The sequence below is a fragment of the Ursus americanus genome, unplaced genomic scaffold, assembly GCF_024610735.1.
Source record: "Ursus americanus isolate L20-20 unplaced genomic scaffold, mUrsAme1.1.p SCAF_67, whole genome shotgun sequence".
NCBI lineage: Eukaryota > Metazoa > Chordata > Mammalia > Carnivora > Ursidae > Ursus > Ursus americanus.
Window position 1 is genome coordinate 884,166 of NW_028273649.1, and position 14,294 is coordinate 898,459.

Here is a 14,294-nt window from a genome sequence, read left to right on the forward strand (position 1 = left end):
AAGAGATTGATGTTTACAGACTTCTGTTAGATGCCTCTCCAACTAGATTATACTGCTTATTATCATCACCCTTAAGATGTTTTTAAGTCAACTTTTAGAGAAAAACTGATCCATTTGTTCAACACATATATATTTTTTAAATTTTTATTGAAATTCCAGTTAACATACGGTGTAATATTAGTTTCAGGTGTACAATTTAGTGAGTCAACACTTACATACAACACCTGGTGCTTATCCCCAGGGCATGTCTTAATCCCCATCACCTGTGTAATGCATTCCTGCACCCTCAACACATATTTTTGAGCACTATGAAATAAACCTTAATCTCAGTGCAAGAGATACCACAGAGAACAAGATACACAAAGTTCACAGTCTCATAGGGTTTATGTTCTCATGTAATACCCATGTCAGCATCGTGTCTTCACTGAAAGTCAGTATTTATTTTTATTGACTGATATTATAAATATCTTTAACAAAATATATCAAGTGAATTATAATGAAAGAAAATTAACTTTTGTCACCTCATTGGTATATGATATTGATCAATGAATAAGTGAATTAATTATTTTCATCAAATATGACTGTTATTAACATAGTTCTACTTTCATTTTAGGTTTGGAGTACGAGTCAAAATTTACATCCATGCTGGATTTTACTAAAACTATAACCTCATTTGTGGCAATTAGTTTCATGTAACATCCAGGTTCTACTAAAGGACATTCTGGAAGGTATTCTGACAAAGAGTGGAGCATTACTTGTTTTCATCTGACCGCTAATAATCAAATTCCAGCCAGTCTACAAACTTTGGTCAAAAGTAAGTGTCACTTAATTGTCTAAGAAATTATTTTCTATGGTGTTTCTTCCCCTTATAGTTGTTTTTTTTCCTCACTATGAACTTTTCCCGCTTTTCAGTTTTTCCTTATCTTAGTAGTCAAGTTAGTGTTATAGGAAGGGTGTATTTCTTAACTGCAACCCAAAAGACTAAAAATAAGACTGACAGTGGAATTCTTAATATAAATTTTTTTAAAAAATGGCAATTATCATTTTAAACAAAATAATTTAAAATATATAATTCTATGCCCACTGAGAATATCCTTCAAAGTAAAGGTGAAATAAAGACATGTCCATAAAATTATAGTGAAGAGAATTCACTAGTAGTAGATAGATACTAAAAGGAAGTCTTCAAGAAGAAGGAAAATACTCCTAGAAATAAATACAGAAAAGAGTAAAAGTGCTAAAAAAACTAAAGAATGGAAAAACATGTTATTTCAGCAGTATCCAAAAGAAGTCTTATGTAGTTATGCCAATGTCAAATAGGGAATATTTTAAGGCAAGAAGTATCACTAGAAATAAAGAGAGAGCAAAAAAATAAATAAAAGAAAAACATTTCATAATGAAAAAGGTCAATCTACCAAGAAGATTTAATAATTCTAAAATTGTGTGCATCCAACAATTTAAGTTCCAAATATATACAGAACAAAGTGGCAAAAGTAAAAGGTGGAGTGCAAAAATCCACAATGAAGAAGATTTTAACACACATTTCTCATAACTAAGTCCAAGCAGGAAAAAAATTCAATAAGCACATAGAAGATCTATAGAAGTTATTAAGATATTTACCTAATTGATATATATGAAGTGCTGCAGAACAAAATAGATGAAAGCACAGATTCTCTTGACATTCACATGAACATTTATCAAAGAGTATTGTAAAAAAATTTTATATAGACTGGAGTAAAAAGAAAATCTCAACAAATGTTAAAGTACTAGATAATTCAGAAAGTCCTTTGATCACAATGTAGTTAAACTGGAATTCAGTCATAAAAGATGACTAGAATATGTCCTTATATTTGAAAATAAAGCTATATATTACTAAATAATCCACAGACAATATTTTGAACTGAATTACAATTTTTTAAAAATCTAGTATTGCCTGCAGAGGCAGGCAAAATTGTTTAGACAGAAGGTATTACATTAAATGTATATATACAAAAAAAGAAAGGCTAAAAATGATTATTCTAAAGGAGTTAGATAATATCAATTCTAAGAAAATGGAAGAAAAACATAAAGAGCAGAAAGTAAAATTTAAAATCTATGGAACACTAAATAGTCAATAAAAGTATTAAACAGCCAAAAGTTGATTTCTCTATAAATTATAGACTAATAGATTTGATACACTCCTAATAAGATCTACTAAGAGGGGCATCTGTGTGGCTCGGTCAGTTAAGCGTCCTACTCTTAATCTGGGCTCAGGTCATGACCTGAAGCTTGTGAGATCAAGCTCTGTGACAGGTCTGTGCTCAGCATGGAGTCCGCTTGAGATTCTCGGTCTCCTTCTTCCTATGCCCCTCCCCCACCCTTAAAACTATAATCTGTGTGACTATACAGATAAAGGAAGAAATGTTTTCTCTAAACAAAACTTCGTTCAAGCTAAAAGACATCACAGACCAGCTACAAAAAAAACAAAAAACAAAAACAAAAAAACCCCCAAAACCAAAAAAACCCAAAAATAGTTTAAATTATGTTCTGTTTCAAGAAAACAAAGTAAGAGATTCATCTAGCATTCAGCAGTTAGAGATTAGGAATATAATAATAAAATTATTTATGGAAATCTGTATCAAAAACTGATTTTCAACCTTTCCAATTTCATGGCAGTCTCATAAATAGCTACCGTATTTTCATCCTTGCAGATGCGAGAATGCTCGATGCCTATCAAAAAGGAATGATGAGGCAGAACAGACAGATGAATTAGGGAAGACTTTTGAAAAAACAAATCAATACGAAAGACTTTCTTTAATAATGGAGTGTAAATCCAACCAGGAAGGCAGTTGTGCCAGAGCCGCCTTGGAATTCCCCCAGGAAAGACAAGGCAAGAAGGAGTCAACACTTTAGGCTCAGCTGGTTCGAATTACTCTGGTGCGTCTGGGGCCACAGAGGTGGTCTCTAGTTGCCTGAAACCCATTCAGGGCAGAGAAAGCACCGGACTCCGCATCTTCAGCTCCGCACTTGCACCTGCATCAGGGAGCAGCTGTGGCTCCACCTCCTTCCGGTCGGAGCGTAAATAGCCGGTTGCCAAAGCTGCTTCACATGGCGCGCCCGTCTGGTTCGTCCCACTTCCTGTCCTGCTGTGGATGTTTCGTAGCACGTCACAGAGACAAGGGTGAGTGCGTTGTAATAAGGGATTTGGGGAGAGGGGGACCACATTCGTTCATGAGCTTTTGTGAACGTATATTGCTATAATGATGCTATTTTTTTTTACTGGGTACTGCTGTGTCTCTTCCAGTGCCTCCTGTAGGCATTAAGCTTTGTCAGAGGGGCTTAGGCATAGGAAAGGGCGTCATGTCCACGGGGTTCGGTACTCTCCACGGTTTCCGGCACCGCTGCGGTCCTGGCACGTGTGCTCCCCAGCAAGGGGACACGACCGTACGGGCGTGGGAGGGAGAGCTGGGTAAGACATAGTTGGGGCACGGACAGTGCACTGCTTGGTGTGTACGTGAAAACATGCTTGTGGGAAGGTTGTCATTATCTTCAGATATCCTCTAGCTCCGGGAAGGGTAGTCTCTTCCCGGGTCTGAAGGCTCCCAAGAGAGGTCAGAACGTCATAATATACAGAAAATAACCAAGAACAATTAATACACATACTGAGTGTTGACAAGGGTGTGGAGGAACTGGAATTCTCATACATTTGGGAAGACAGTTTGGTAGTTGCTTTACAATGTAAACATTTACCTGCTTTGTGACCCAGTGATTCCACAGTTAGGGGTCTCTCTACCCAAGGGAAGTGAAAGTGTAACTCCATACAGATATTTGTACACTCGGATGATGTATATAGCTGGTGTATTTCAGATAGCCAGGATTTTGTAAACCATCTAAATGTATGTCAGCAGGTGAGTGAATGAACTGATGGTGGTAAAGTCATGTAATGGAATACTGTTTGTTAACACAAAGGAGCAACAAGTGAATGTGCACGTGAATGAACAACACCATGAATGAGTCTCAGAATAATTACGCTGAAAGAATCCAGTGCATGCCATATGTCTATATTTCATATAATTCTAGAATTCTTATAAATTTATGTAAAATATATGTAAAATTGTAGAAAATGCAATCTAGGATGACAGAAAAATGTTCAGTGGTTTCATGGGGATGGGGTGAGTGTTAGGGAAATGTCAATGGCAAGGGGATCATGTAACTCTTTGAGGTGATGCATTTGTTTGCTATTTTTGTTGTCGGTTTCCTGATTGCAAATTTTATTAGTTTCCTAGGGCAACTATAATAAATTACCACAAACTGGTTGGCTTGAAGTAACAGAATTTTATGACGTCAGTTCTGGAGACTAGGAGTTCAAACTCAATGTGTTCCAGGGTCATGCTTCCTCTGAGGTCTCTACGGGAGGATCCTTCCTTCCTTCTTCCAGTCTGTAATAGTCCTGGGTGTTTCTGGCTTTGGGGCAATATCCCTGCAGTCTCTGCCTCCATCTTCATATGGCCATCTTCCCTGCATCTGTGTCTTTTTCCAAAGTTCCCACTTCTTAAAGGAAGGGGAAAATGAAGGGGGGGGCATCAGAGGGGAGACGAACCATGAGAGACTATGAATTCTGGGAAACAATCTGAGGGTTTCAGAAGGGAGGGGGGTGGGGGATGGGTTAGCCCGGTCATGGGTATTAAGGAGGGCAGGTATTGCATGGAGCACCGGGTGTTATACACAATGAATCATGGAACAGTACATCAAAAACTAATGGTGTACTGTATGGTGACTAACATAAAAAAAAAAAAAAAAACACTAGTCATATTGGAATTCCAATACGACCTCATATTAACTAATTACATCTGCAGTTACCCTATTTCCAAATAAGTTCACATCCTGAAGAAACAAATATTTCAACATATCTTTTTAGAATTTGACCAATATATGTTTATTTACATACTCAGAACTTATCAAATTGTATCCTTCAACATGTGTGGTTAATTGTATGTCAATTAAACCTCAATAATCTGTTCAAAGTTGCTGAAAAGAGAGTCCTATAAGCAATACACTACAGTAGGCCAAATTCTAGATGAGAATTTTTACAAAAAAAAAAAAACAGCATAATAAGAATAGGCTGTGTATCATATGAAGGAAATTGAAAGAAACATTCAAGACACTGGAGTCATCCCATTAGAAGTTCCCTCAGGAGAGAAGAGAATGCTGTCAGGAAGATGAAGCATCATGATTTTATCCACAGGGTGTCCATTACATGGGTGAAGTGTGGCAGGCTTACTGCTTAGAAGACATTCAGTTAAAAAGGGTCATAGGCAACACCAAGTTTTGAAAGTACAAAATAATAGCTATGTTTTCAAAGTTTAAAGGGTCCTTTAAATTTACAGAAATGTGTTTCAAATACCCACCCAGAGGAAGGAAATAGGAGCATTGGCATATTTAAGTATCTTTACAAATTAACATATTCAAATGTTAATTAAAATTCAAATAAATAGATTTAATAAGAAAATGTATATTTTAAAATAAGAGATTTAAGCACGGTGGTCATTGAAATAATTTTCATATAAATTTCTGAATACATTTTAGAAATTGGCAGAGTGAAATTTAAAATAGCTTTTATTTGATTCACAAATTGTATTTCTTTTAGTAGGGTACATTCGAAGACTAAAATATATTGTTGAATATGACTTAGACAGTACCTGCAGTGATTTAGTACAATTTTTTTCTTACACTGGACATAGAAAAATAAGAAAAATCAAATATAATTATGTTTTCTGGTATACAAACCTATTCAAAACTGCATCTAGATTCATTTTCTAGAAATACTTGAAATTGGGGAAAGATTTCTTCTGAAAATTGCTGAATTTTTAAAATCATTAGCATTTCTGCCCATTAATAATTACCAAACCCTTTTTTTCCCTTCAAGATCTCCTCTGTTCTAATTTTATGATGTTACTCCTAAAATCTTTGTGTATCTACTAACCTAGTTCTTGGTCTGGTAGTGAATTTATTTTCTAATTACAGGTGGCCTGGTTTAGGTCAGACAGTGATGGGTCTCCACCTATATTCTGAGTCAGGAATGAAGTCTTATCATCCTGGTGTGCTAGCATGGAGTACAGTGAGCTATCCAAAGATACACTTTTTTTCCTAAATGAATTGAAGCCAAGGGGATGAGTGTCTAGCTCTCATTTGGTTGGAGGTCTAGTGTGGAACCATGCTGAGCTGATCACTGAATGAGTCTTTGTGGAACATCCTTCCATGTGCCACTTTCACTGGACAAAAATCCCTTGGGGGTTACATGAGAATAAATGAAAAAAAGTATTTTACCTTTATTAGTCTTATGAGACTAAATTTTCGATTCAGCATTATTTTCTTTTCCTAGTTCTTCTAAACTTTAGTGATCATGAAAGTCAATTTGTTCCACTTCTCATTCATTTACCAATGGAAAACAATCCTTAGGGGCCCTTTTAAGATTACATTAAATGTAGTTATCTGGTTTCAAGTGAGTAAGACCCTAATTACTTTTGAAAGAAGGTGCCTGAATGATATACCTTCAACCTACATCCAATTTGTTTTACTCAGACAACCATCAAGGAAAACATTCAGTGACAGAAATACAATGTGTAGTCTAATTTGGTATGGAATGAATATTTTCTGCAAGGCTAATTACAACCTCCTGGAAAAAGAGACTAATCTCTTGTCACTGACACAGTAGGTCAATAACTATATTTACATTCCCCATTGGCACCTGCTATGTTTTCTGGTAATCAACTCACCAGTAGATAGGACATACTTACCATGAAAAATGTGGTTTTAAATGTACTATTACATTTTATTTTTTTATTAAAACATTTTTAATTTAAATTCAATTAATATGTAATGTATTATTTGTTTCAGGGATACAGTCTGTGATTCATCAGTCTTATATAATACCCAGTGCTCATTACAACACATACCCTCCCCAGTGTCCATCACCCATGTACTATTACCTTTTATTTATATCTATTTTTCAAAGCAAGCACATAAGCTAAACTATTTATTTTCATTCCTTAATTAAATTTAGGTACAGAGAACTCATGAATTCATCTAAACAAAACATAAATTACAACTAGCGCTAAGACTAAGCAAGTTTTATTGCAGCAAATACTGCTATAAAATCTGCAGTTTAGTGTGAAACTGTGATTAATGCCCATGTTTGCCAGGTAATACCTAGGGAAGTTGTTTGGTGGGGTTGTTTGTTTGTTTTTATTGACATTGGATTTCTAGTCCTTGTCTATGAGAAATTGAAAGATTTTTATATTTCTTTTATTTTTGCTTGTTTATATTCTTTTTACTTTTTCTGGTTTAGTCTCACAGACTGATTTGGTCTTACAGCCAGCAATCATGTGTGAATGTACGTCTGCATGATAGCAAAGGAGTGACTTTTCCTTCCTTTGAGTATTAACCTTAATGTGTCTTATTTTAGTTTTCGTTTTCCCTTGGGCAATGTTCTGAGTGCATACTTGACGTCTACAAATTCTCTTGCAAAACTACATGTGGCTCCTTTCAAATTGAGTCTTCCCCTCCCCACCCTCCCAAAGATAATTTCAAAAATTTGATCAGAAGTCATAAACTGGCAGCCTGTAAGCCAAATTCATTCAGCAGATGTATTTCTATTGCAATGACTGTTGTGAGTGGTATTGTTTTGTTTTTACCTCTGTAGTATTTTTTAATTGAATAACTTTTAAAAATCGGGAAATTTCATGTAACCTGGCTTTTGAAAATTGTGGGATTTGCCAACATGGAGTTCACTTTCTACAGGGAAGAAATCTTCTGGAGTCGAGTCCTTTTAGCCATGGCAAATACACATCAGTTTACCATAGATTTCAACAATTATGATTTTTCTTTTTTTTTTTTTTTAAGATTTTATTTATTTTATTTGACAGAGATAGAGACAGCCAGCGAGAGAGGGAACACAAGCAGGGGGAGTGGGAGAGGAAGAAGCAGGCTCATAGCAGAGGAGCCTGATGTGGGGCTCGATCCCATAACGCCAGGATCATGCCCTGAGCCGAAGGTAGACGCTTAACCGCTGTGCCACCCAGGCGCCCCAACAATTATGATTTTTCTTATCTTGGCTCCTTTCATTCATGTATTACTTGCTTGGTCCAAGTAGCCATTTGAGAGTGTAATATGTGATTAATATGCATTCAAAGAGCATATATATTGGAGTACCATGCTTGTGCTTATGGCTACAGTTTGGCTTAGTTTCCACTAAATGACGTAGCTGCTTGACAGACAAAAGCAGTGCTCTGAGAAAGCGTCCTTTATATGGTCATAGTTTACTAAAATTCAAAGTGTTTTACCTATATAAAAATAGCTGTTTATTAAATATAAAGGCAAATATGGATAAAACATATATACATTTCCATTACAAGACAAAATGACGTTAAAGCAAAATGTGAGGGGCGCCTCACCCCGCAGTTGGTTAAGCATCTGACTGGCTCCGGGCACAATCTCTGAGTCCTGGGATCGAGCCCCCACATCAGGCTGCATGCTCGGTGGGGAGTCTGCTTCTCCCCCTCTCCCATTGCCCCTCCTGCTCACTCTCTCTCTGTCTCTCAAATAGTCTTTTAAAAATAAAAGAAAGCAAGATGTGAAAATAAAAAGATATAAGTCTAGTTTTAACTTGCCCACTATGAGTGAAGTTTGTTTTTTCTTACTGGTTTATGAAGACAGATTTACTTTCAAGTACACCTTGGCTATATACAGCCCTGGGGCAAGTCTTGTCTCTCTCCCCTATGCAGTAGTTCTTCTGCTGTTAGCCAAGTGCCAGAACCCACCCACAGAGAGCACAGCAGTACCAGTTTTACCTCTGAATCTCAGAACTGAGACCAAGTCCTCACTGAATCTGTAGGGACTGAGCTGTGTCTCATTCTTCTCCTGTCGTCTGACTAAGAAGCTGCCCTTCAGGGTGGTAGCTGAGCCCACTAAGGTTGGCATGTCATACCAAGTCCGCCATCTTCTTGCTGTCTCTCTCTCCAGCTTCTCTTTGTGCCTTATCCCAGTGCTCCGCTCTCTTTACCCTGAATGCTCACATGAAATCTAAACCCTTCCAACCCTACATCTTCCATTGTTACATTTCTAAGTAGCAAAGCATCAAAACACAGCTGTTTCTTGAGAAGTTTTTAATGATACTCTCTTGTATGCTTTAAACAGGATTAAACAGTGTTAAACAATTTTTTAAAATTCGGTGTAATTTTTTTTTAAAGCATTTCCTACTTCATCTTTCCCATAGTGCTAAGGGATGTAGGGACACAGCTGCAATCTTCATTTGCTCCAGCTCTACCTTTGTTGTTATTGTTGGGTTTCCCCAGATGCCTCCTCCTGTCTAAAGTGGCTCTCCCTACTACTTTTCATAATGAGTTTGGTTTTAGTATTCTCTGTAGGTGTCACCGATGTCCTAAGTGGCCTTGAGAAGAACTCCATGAAAGGAGAGGATGTCTGAAGTGGAGGAGAAAGGGACGCCATTGAAGTTAATCACACGTGATGGCGATTCAACCTTCCTGTAATTAGTATTAGTTGCTAGAATGAAGCTGAGAGTAGAGAGAAAGACAAATAGTGATCCTTTCGTAAAATCACAATATAGGTAAAAATGCAACTTTATTTCTATCAGGACAAGGTGTACGTAGAAACATCACATAATCCCTGATACTTCGTGTAGCTGATGAAGTGAAATATGCCTGATTTCCAATCACCACTTCAGCACATGTTTTCAATATGTGTTTTCATCTAGAACTTTTATTTCTTGAAATCGAGATGTCAGGGAGTGGCCAAGCAGGATGATTAGCTCAGATCATTTAAGGAGTAGACCTGGGCAACCTTGTTAACATTTTGAAGATAATTTTTTTTAAAATATAGCTTTATAATAATGTGGATTGAAATAATAGAAGCACTTCATTTTAAAAATCGAACATATCTGTACTTTAATGATTTTTCTTCAGTATTGCAAATTAAATTTTTATTTGTAGAATTTAGTAAAAGCAGAGTGGGGCATAGTACTTAAGCCTACAGTCTTATTCAAATTAAAATACCCAGATCTTTTAATTGATTATATCACTTAGAAAGGGTGTGATCTAATTAGTAACGTTGCTGTGCCTGGTTTTCTGATTTGAGAGATGGAAATGATAATAGTCATATATTAATACTAACTTAATGAAAAAAGAGGCCTTGCAGATGGGAAATACTCCTATCCATTTGACTAATGCCCTGATTTAGTTAATTCTAGGTCCTTCTTGCAATTAACAGATATTTACCAGCACGTAGGTGTTCTGGTGCCTGCTATGGAACGTGTACTGGGTAGACCTCCCATCTCTCCTCATGTGACTGCCTGGTAGGTGGCAGGGTAGAGGAGCCCCTTATTACTGGGCTGCAAAGAGGAGTTCATGGGGAATTTGGCGTTGACAAAGCAGTTACTAAGAATTTCTTATCTTCCAATCCCATGTCAGTTCCCACGGTTTATTGTCTCCGGTCAATATTATTTGCTGTGGATTAGGTACACGTGGCTTTTATTATTTTGCTAGTAATGTGGACATTTTCCTTCTTTACACATTGGCAAATGTACATCATGTTCTGTTTCCTGATGGCCTCAAATGTCTCCACTAATTCCTTAATGTAAAAGTCAGCAGTGGGAACAAGGCTGACCACAGTACTATGTCAGGAGGAATCCTAAAATTCCTAAGAAAGATGACATAAAGGTATTGTAGCTTATTCAAGAAGAGCATGGGGATTGGAATTGTATCCCAGTTTGAACACAGAAGCTTCCATTGGGTGACTAGCTGGGCTTCTTTAAACAAATCAATCAAACTTATCTATGACTGATTTTTCTTCTTAGAATAAAGCAAATCTGGACAGATTGAGAGTGATGTTGGATAGGCGAGGAAAGTTAATATATGAAAAGCACATAGCAAAACACCTGGCATACAGCACTCATCCAAGGAATGATAACAAACCTTATCATCATCAAAATCATCTTGGGGATAAAGATCAACATTACAATGACTTGCAATTTTATGCCTTTTAAGGCCTGGCTTTTCAGAGATCCTGTTACCCTGTTTCAAGTCTTTTATTTACAATATTAAAACAAGTGGTGTTTTGGGTTTTCTCTGTACGAACCAGCTTTAAAAAGTGGTAACGAGATTGGTAGATCATAGGATGTGAAAGGGTGAGCCATCATTCTAAATGGTGTATCCACATTTCATCAGAAGAAATTGAGATGTAATGTTTTTCCTGCTTTAATCAATATAAATATCAAAGTCAATATTTGCATTCTTGAAATAGAAGCAAAGGACCCTAACACTTCCCTGGTAAGGTGGCCATTAAGTTCCAGTTAGCCTGGAATAGGCCCAGATTATGTTTGTTTTCCTGGTATCCTTATTATCGGTGTCCCTTTTACTCTTAAAAGTTCAGTTTGGAAAATAGTATATAACTTACATGGTTGCAACATAAAATGGTAGACTTGTTAGGCTGTGGCAAATTTACGTAGCAAACTGAGAAAGGCACCTGACTGTCCAAATGTGATTTTTGAAATTCTGCTACCTACCTGTCTGACATGAGGACCTCCATAGTTCTCCTGGATCTAGTTGAAAAACTTTGTTATTCTGAGAACCTCCAACATAGGAGGAAGAACTGTAAACCTAAAAGGTGATGTCGTGATTGAGATCTAGTGGTTTTAGTGATTGACTAGGATTTAATGCTTTGATGGAGATCAGATTCCCATATGAAATAGTTTTTTTGTAAACCACAGTAAAGTGCTCCATGCATATCCCACTTAAAACATATGAACTTGACTCAAAAAGAAATCAAGGTTATTTTATGAACTAATAATTGCTAAAATACTTCCCATTCTGATAGCCCTACTGCTGCATTTAATTGCCAAAGTACATGTTCTTGGGAACGCATGGACAGATTTTGATTTTTTTTTTTAATAAAAGATAATTATCCCAAAGTCACACAGAAAAGCATCTCTTTTATTTTAGACAGAGTCACAGTTTTAAAAAAATGAGTAGTTACATTCACATTCAATGTGTATTAACTTTTTAGAGACTCTTAATATGTTTGTATTTTCTTTCTATTCCTTCCAGGCAAACTCTTACCTTCACTACCTATCCACCTGTTCTCTAGCTAGTATTTTTATTTATTACTTACAGCTCACTTACTTGATCCCAAAGAAAGACCAGATTTAATTGGGAAATTGAGCAGAAGAAATGCACTGGCTTAGAAGCAAGCAATGGATACTAGCCAACTTTAGGGAGTTAGGCGGCCTTTCGCTTACAAAAATTGTGGCCAAGAGGCAGGTAAACTACTCCGTAGTCATCGTCTAAGGAAGTACTGCCTAATAGGGTTCTTCTGTACTTGCAATTAACCATCTTGCTGTGGATCGAAGGTAGAGTCACTTTATGTCAAAGCTACACTCTGCTATGGAATGTTAAAGTGAAGTTCCATCACACTTACAGTATTAAATCCTGCACAGGATATGTCTGGGAGTTGTAGGTGCCAATCACCCACCCACTCTACCCCACACTCCCACCCACAGGGCTGCTCTCCTGCTTTTCCCACCTGGGTTGAAAGAGCTACCAAATCATACTCATGGATAAACAATGCCATATACAATTACTCCTCAAAACTTTCTATTTTTCTGAAATATTTGATTTTATTCCTTCTGTTGTTTAAAATCTTATCTCTGTATGTAATAATAAAAATAGAAGTAAAAGACAAGATTTTCCTTCATCTCCATTTATATGTCACTAACACTGGAAATTTGGTTCATTCAAAGCAATTCATTGTATAAAAAGGTATTTATTTGAAGTCTCTTATTTAGAGTCTTCCATATTGCTCCATGTGGGATAAATGTTCGAATTTTCCATTTTACTTTCCACGTTATTATAGGGACATCAATGAAATTGAAATCTTGGTTAAAAGTACATCATTTAAGTAAATTATAGGGACAAATGAACTTTTGGGTAGAATTACACATTTTAAGTAAGTAAATACAATTTACAATTGGTACGGGCGGACTGTTTAGATAACTACATTGGAATTTTAAAATCTGATTATCTTATTCATGTACAAACCCAACTCCTCTCTTTTATGTTGAGAATTCTTGGTATGCTTTGACTTGCTCTGGAGATTCACATGAAGTCCTTGGACTTTAAATAATTACTTCACTTATACTAACTCACGTATACTAACTGCAAGTCTATGTTGTAGTTTCTCCTGAAAGAGTTCTCTAAACCTTACAAAACGTTCTTTCTCTGATTTAACTACACAGAATTGCCTTACCGAGAAATGTGAGTATAGTTTTCTTTTTTAAAAAGGGAAAATCTTTTCTCACAAAAGAACAAAGCCATGAATCTATAGAATATCCCTTCAAAATATTACTGTTATCCAACAGTATACTTGTATACTTTTTGGACTAAATGTATATATCAATATAAAAAGAGCAATAGGTTTATGTGTAGATACTCCCATTTAAGTCACTCAAAAAATACAGTTTCATGTCATGAAGAACATACGTAAGGCGTTTTCAACATATATGATTAATTACGAGGCTTTGAGTCCACAGATAGAAATATCACCAGAAAACTGTAAAATCTCAGTAAAGATACAAAACCACAAATGCTTTTACACCATCTACTTCATGAGAAGTAGCTTCTAGTTTCAGCTAGAATAAACATAAGAAAAATATTTTGACAAATACAATTCTAATTCTGGTCAAAGGGATGTAAACTACATCTCCTACATCTTAATTATAGTTGGATCCTTTAGGGTAACTACTAGATGACTTGGAGGCTGTCAGTTTCTACTGGAAATGAGAACAAAGTATCTTTGTTTGTGTCAAAGATGTGGTTTTATCATTTAGAACCAGAAATAGCTTTAGAAACAATTAGGCCTGTTTTCCAATGCCTGTGCATTTGAATATTAACCATGCAAAAAGCAAAATGTTGACTATCTCAAACTCCAAAATTTAAATAAGAGATATTTTTTTCCAATAGGATAATTCCTTCATCTGCATGATACATTTTTATATAAAACATACCACTAGTTAACTTATCAAGGCAAAGCTCAACTCAAATGCTATGGTGTTGGATTGGAGAAAGCTTTTTTAAAATGACAAAGAGCTCAAAAATATATAAATAGCTGTGTTTAATTACATTAAAGTAAAACTGCATATAAACTTCTACAAACAAAAGATAAAACTGGAAAAAATTATAATTCCTTTAACAGTTAAGTAATTCATATTCTTAACATGTCCAGCATCCATGTGAATCAGTTGGGAAAAG